Source organism: Orycteropus afer, unplaced genomic scaffold (genome assembly GCF_000298275.1).
Source record: "Orycteropus afer afer isolate SDZICR_OR568_19922 unplaced genomic scaffold, OryAfe1.0 scaffold00283, whole genome shotgun sequence".
In the NCBI taxonomy this organism is placed as follows: Eukaryota; Metazoa; Chordata; class Mammalia; order Tubulidentata; family Orycteropodidae; genus Orycteropus; species Orycteropus afer.
The window spans coordinates 951,833-959,053 of record NW_006921870.1 but is presented as its reverse complement, the minus strand read 5'-3'; positions in this window follow the sequence as shown (position 1 = coordinate 959,053).

The window sequence follows — 7,221 nt, the reverse complement described above, 5'->3', positions numbered from 1 at the left end:
TCAATGCTTTTTTTTTTTTTTTGCAGTGTTCCCTCCCTTCTCCTCCCACCCCTGGTAACCAACAAAGAAAATTTCCTTCCACATATAAACCTTTCCTTGATTTTTTACAATAATGAATTAATACTATATTTGTCCTTCTGCGATTGACTCATTTCACTCAGCATAACGTCCTCAAAGTTCATCCATGTTATGTAGTGTTTTGCATATTCTACATTATTCTTTAGTGTTGCATAGTACTCCATTGTATGTATGTACCATAGCTTGGTTATCCATTCTTCTGTTGATGGCCACCTAGATTGTTTCCATCTTTTTGCTATTGCAAGTAGTGCTGCGATGAATATGGGTATGCATATAACTGTTCTTGTCCTGGCTCTCACTTCTTTAGGATATATACCTAGTAATGGGATTCCTGGATCAAATGGTATTTCTAATTCAGCTTTTCAAGGAATCACCATACTGTTTTTGTTCTGGTTACCTAATACCATGCTGACAAGAATATACCACAAATGGGATGGCTTAAACAAACAGGGATTTATTACCTTACAGTTTAGGAGGCTAGAAGTCTGAGTTCAAAATTCCAAGCTCTAGGGGCTGTGTGAAAGCCCCTCAACCTTGGACTTCAACTTTGCCTCTTGTTCCCGGCCCACTGAAGCTAGAGGCATCTCTTCACTCAGGCAGCTACTGGCTGCTGAGGCTAACAAACCCAAGGTTGACAAATACAATGGCACAGTCCCAATGTTACAAAACCACACAGCAGGCCATGAATTCAAGTCCATTGTAAGTCCCAAGGTCGACAGAGCTTGGCAGCCTACTGAACAATGACACAGCTACATGCAGGGTCCAAGAGTGCCATAAGCTAGAGACCATCCCCAAGGCTTCTCGTTATATACAGTAACCAGACCACATCCCGAATAAAAGCTACTCAGCTGCTTGTGGTAGATCCCACCATGGAGTTGATTGTGAGTCTCATCATGGGGAATAACTACCACCAGCTGCCCAGCCACTCAACCAGGCCCAGCCAAGCTGACACACAAATTTAACTACCACAGCTTTTCATAGTGATTGTATCATTTTACATTCCTCCAGCAGTGTATGAGAGTCCCAATCTCTCCACATCCTCACCAGCATTTGTTATTTTCCGTCTTGCTGAACTTTGCTATTAGTGCTGAGATGAGATGGTATCTCATTTTCATTTGCAACTTTCTAATAGCTAATGATGGTGAACATCTCTTAATGTATTTGCTGGCCACCTGAATATCCTCTTTGGTAAAGTGTCTACTCATGTCTTCTGCCCATTTTTAATTGGAGTGTTCATCTTTTTGTTGTTGAGGTGTTGGAGTGTTCTAGAAATTTTGTCAGATTTGTTGTTGCTGAATATTTTTTCCCATTGTGTAGGTTGTCTTTTTACTCTTTTGGAGAAGTCTTTTGAAGCATGTAAAAATTTTAATTTTAAAAGGTCCCATTCATCTAGTTTATCTTCTGCTGTTTGTGCATATTTGGGTTATGCTTGACAGTCTGTTTATGTGATAAATTAAACTCAACAAAACTCACTGCTGTCGATTCGGATCTGACACATAGCGACTTTTCCTTGGGTTTCCAAGGCGATATCACTATGGAAGTAGATTGCCCAAGGGCCCATAAATTTCTCCTTATTTTTTCCTTGAAGAACTGTATAGTTTTAGGTTTCACATTTAAGTCATTGATCCATCTGGAGTTAGTTTTTGTGTATGGTGTGAGGTATGGATCTTGTTTCATTTTTGTGCAAATGGATATTCAGTTTTGTCAGCACCATTTGTTAAGGAAACCATCTCTTCTCCATTTAATTGATTTCAGCCCCCTGTCAAAAATCAGCTGACCATAGGTTGATGGATCTATTTCTGGGTTATCAATTCTGTTCCATTGGTCTGTGTGTCTGTCATTGTTCCAATATCAGGCTGTTTTGACTACTGTGGCTGTATAGTAGGTTTTGAGATCTGGCAGTTTGAGACCTCCTACTTTGTTCTTCTTCTTCAATAGTGCTTTGCTTATCTGAGAACTCTTTCCTTTCCATATAAAATTAATGATTTTTTTTTTCATATCCTTTAAGAATGCTGATGAGATCTGGATTAGGGTTGCATTGAATGTATAGATTGCTTTGGGTAGTATTGACATTTTCACAATGTTCAATCTTCCTATCCACGATCATGGTATGTTCTTCCATTTATGTAGATCTCTTATGGTTTCTGGAGTAGTATTTTGTACTTTGCTTTGTACAGGTCTTTTATATCTCTAATGAGATTTATTCTCAAGTTTTTGATTTAATTTTTTTTGGGGGTAGCTATTATAAATGGTATTGATTTTCTTATTTCTTTTACAGCAATCTCTTTGTTGGTATAGAGGAATCCAACTAATTTTTGGATGTTGATCTTGTATCCTGCCACTATGCTAAATCTCTCAATTAGTTTCAGTAGTGTTTTATTTTTTTTTACTGAGTTTCTTGGATTTTCTAGGTATAGGATTATATCATCAGCAAATAGGGATAGTTTGACTTCTTCTTACCAATTTGGATGCCTTTGATTTCTCTTTCTTGCCTTATTGCCCTGGCTAGGACTTCCAGTACAATATTGAATAGAAGTGGTGATAGAGGGTATCTTGGTCTGGTTCCTGTCTGCAAGGATAATGGTTTCAGTCTCCCTCCATTGAGAATAATGTTGGCTGTTGGTTTTGCATATATGCCCTTTATTATGTTGAGGAATTTCCCTTCTATTCCTATTTTGCGGAGAGTTTTGATCAGGAATGTGTGTTGAGTTTTATCAAATGTCTTTTCTGCATCGATTGATATGATCATGTGGTTCTTTTCCTTTATTTATGTGGTGGATGACATTGATTGTTTTTCTAATGTTGAACCATCCTTGCATACCTGATATGCACCCCACTTGGTCATAATGTATGAGGTTTTTGATATGTTGTTAGAGTCTATTGGCTAGGATTTTGTTGATTTTTGCATCTATATTCATGAGGGATATTGGTCTGTAGTTTTCCTTTCTAATGATGTCTTTCCCTAGTTTTGGTATCAAGGTTATGCTTGCTTCATAAAATGAGTTTGGGAGGGTTCCATCCTTTTCTGTGTTCTGGAATAGTTTGTGTAGGATTGGTGCTAGCTCTCTGCATGTTTGGTGGAAATCTCCAAGTTGGTGGACAGTATTGTTTAGTTCTTCTGTGTCTTTGTCAAGTTTCTTTATCTTTGATTGAAAGTGGTGTACTGAAGTTTCCTACTATGGCCATGGAGTCATCTATTTGTCTTTTCAATTCTGTTAGAATCTGGTTTATATATTTTGGGGCTTTTTCATTGGGTGCAAAGATATTTATTATTCTTATGTCTTCTTGTTCAATCAATCTTTTGATCATTATATAATGTCCTTCCTTGGCTTTTATGGTGGTTTTTGTCTTGAAGTTAATTTAATGAGAAATTAATATTGCCACTCCTGCTCTTTTAGTAATTTCCTTCATATCTTTTTCCACCTTTGATTTTTAGTTCATTTTTGTCTTTTTATCTAAGGTGTGTCTCTTGTAGGCAGCATATTGATGGATTGTGTTTTCTTGTCCATCCTACAACTCTCTGTCTCTTGAGTGATGCATGTGATGCATTGATATTCAGTGTAATTATTGACAAGTATGTATTTTTTGCTGTCAATTTTTATGTGCTTTTTCATAGTGTTACTGATTTCTTTATTGCATATATTTTTTTCTGTGCTGTGCTCGTTTTGTTTATGAATCACGTTATCACTTCCTTCATTGCTCTTGTTTTAGTATTTCCTAAATATTTGTGCTTGTCCTCTTTTTTATTTTGATGTGAAGGTTTATCATTTTTCTTTGAGGTTACTCTGTAATATATAAATTTCTTCCCAAGGTTAGAACAGTCCATTCTATCTTACAGTTTTCTTGACTTCCTTACTATTTAAAAGTTCTGTAACTATACATTTTTTTCCCTCTTTTTGGTTTGTAATTGTCCTCATTTGTCAATTGATGTCTCTGGTTCCCTGTTTAGGAGCTTGTAGGAAAAGCCCCTTGATCTTAGGCTTCAGCTCTGCTTCTTGCTCCCAGCCCACTGGAGCTGGAGATGTCTCTTCACTCAGGCAGCTGCTGACTGATGAGGCTGACAAACCCGAGACTGACAAGCAAAACAGCACAGACCCAAAACTATTAAATCACACGGCAGGCCCCTAATTCAAGTCCATTAACTGTCCCAAGATTGGCAGACCACATGGCAGCCTGCTGAATGAAGAGTCATCTGCATACAGGGTTCAAGCATTGCCAAAAAGCTGTAGACCATTCCCAAAGCTTCTCCTTATATACTGGAAGCAGACCACATCCTTAAAGCAGCTACTCAGCTGCTTTAGTAAATTCCACTATGGAATTGATTACCAGGTTTCATCATGGGGAATAACCACTTTCAGCTGCCCAGCCACTAAAAATCAGGCCCAGCCAAGTTGACACACAACTTAACTACCACAGCCATCCATATCAGTTTCACTTGGTTTCCCAAATCTTTGTTGTACAGGGTCTGAATTGTATATCTGCCTAGTCTACCCTCTTGAATCATCCCTATTTTACTTTGTTAAAATAAGTTTTATTATCCAGAATGTTCTCTATCTTGATGAATGTTCCATTTGTGCTTGAAAAAACCGTGTATTTTTCTGTTGTGGATGATGTATTCTGTAAATTTCAAATAGATCTATTTGATTGATGTTGCTGTTCATTTCAACTGTACCTTTACTGATTTTCTACCTGCTGAACTTGTCAATAACTGATAGAAGAGTGTTGAAGTTTCTACTTGTAACAGCCAATTTGTTTATTTCTCCTTGTAGTTATATCAGTTTTTGCCTCACTTATTTTGACCATCTCTTGTTAGGTTGCTATTGTTAGGTGCTGTAAGGTTGGCTCCCACTCATAGTGTCCCTATGTACAACAGAACAAAACACTGCCTATTTCTGCACCATCTTCTCAATCCTTGCTATGCTTGAGCCCATCATTGTAGCCACTGTATCAATCCACATTGTTGAGGGTCTTCTCTTTTACTGTCCCTCTACTTTATCAAGTATGATATCCTTCTCCCCTGGGAAGAGACCTATCCTTTCTGACAACATGACTAAAGCATGTGAGACCAAGTCTGGCCATTCTTGTTTCTAAGGAGCATTCTTGCTGCACTTCCTCCAGGGCAGATTTGTTCCATTCTTCTGGCAGTCCATGGTATTTTCAGTACCCTTCACCAACATCACAATTCAAAGGCATAAGCTTTTCATCAGTCTTCCTTATTAATTGTCTTGCTTTCACATGCATATGAGATGACTGAAAGTACTATGGCGTGGGGTGGGCACACTGTTGTAGTTAAGGTTTATATCAACTTGGCTGGGCCTGGTTGAGTGGCTGGGAAGCTGGATGTAGTTATTCTCCAAGGTGTGATTGGTAATTAATTCCATGGTGGAATCTACTGGAGCAGCTAAGTAGCTGCTTTAGGGATGTGAGTTCCTTCCAGGATATAAGAAGCAGCTTTGAGGAAGGTCTCCAGCTTTTTGGCACACTTGAACCCTGCATGTAACCAACGTTTTATTCAGTAGCTTGCCATGCTATGCCGATCTTGGAACTTTCAATGGACTTGAATTAATAGCCTGCCATGTGGTTTGGTAACATCAGGACTGTGACTTTTTACTTGTTGACCTTGGGTTTGTCAGCCTCAGCAGCCAGCAGCTGCCTGAGTGAAGTAAGCCTCCAGCTTTAGTGGGCTGGGAGCCAGAGGCAGAGCTGAAGCCCAAGGTCAAGGGGCTTTCAACCAGCCCCCAGAGCCAGGCACTTTGAACTCGGGCTTCTAGCCTCCAAAAATTGTAAGAATAAACTCCTATTTGTTAAAGCCATCCCATTTGTGGTATATTCCTGTCAGGGTGGCACTAGGTAACCAAAACACACATCTTAGTTTTCAAAGTGTCTTCATTGTTCCTTAACTTTTTAAAGATATTTTTATAGCAGATTCGCCCAGTGCAATGCAGCATGTGATTTCTTGACTGCAGCTTCCATGAGTGTTGATTGTGGATCCAAACAAAATGAAATCCCTGATAACTTCAATATTTTCTCCATTCATCATGATATTGCTTATTGGGCCATCTGTGAGTATTTTAGTTTGCTTTATGTTGAGGTATAATCCATGCTGAAGACTGTAGTTTTTGATCTTCATTAGTTTAGAAGCTCTGGTAGCATAGTGCCTAAGGCACTTGACTGCTCACCAGAAGGCTGGCGGTTCAAACCCACCAGCCACTCCTCGGAAGGAAGGTTGGGCAATCCTACTTCCGTAGTGATACTGCCTCAGAAACCCAAAGAGGGGTCGCTATGAGTCGGGGCTGACTCGACGGCAAACAACAACAACAAGTACGTGCTTCAAGTTATCTTCACTTTAAACAAACAAGGTTTTATCATCTGCATATCACAGGTTTAATGATTCTTCCTCCAAACTTGATGCTGAGTTCTTCATAGATTCCAATTCTCAAATTATTTGCTCAGCATACAGATTGAATGAGTATAGGGAAAGGATACAACCCTGACATACACCCTTCCTGATTTCAAGCCATGCAATATCCCCCTGTTCTGTTTGAATGACAGTCTCTTGGCCTATGTACAGATTCCTCATGAGCACAATGAAGTGTTCTGGAATTCCCATTCTTTACAATGTTACAATGATCCACACAGTCAAATGCCTTTGCAAAATCAATAAAATACAGGTAAATATCTTTCTAGCATCCTTTGCTTTCAGCCAAAATCCATCTGATGTCAGCAAAGAGGATTCCACATCTTCTTCTGAATCCAGCTTGAATTTTTGGAAAACCCTTGTCAATATACTGCTACAAATGTATTTGAATTATCTTCAGCAAGATCTTGCATGTGACATTAATGATATGGTTCAATAATTTCCACATTCTGTTGGACCACCTTTCTTTGGAATGAGCACAAATATCATTCTTCAGTCAGTTGGCCAGGTAGGTGTCTCCCAAATTTATTGGCGTAAATGAGTAAGCACCTCCAGAACTGCATCCACTTATTGAAACATCTCAATGGGTATTCCTTCAATTCCAGGAGCCTTGTTTTTTGTTTTTTGTTGTTTTTTTTTTTTAATTTTATTTTTATTTGGGTGAAGACTTACAGAGTAAATTCACTTTTCATACAGCAGTTCACATATACTTTGTCTCATGTCAT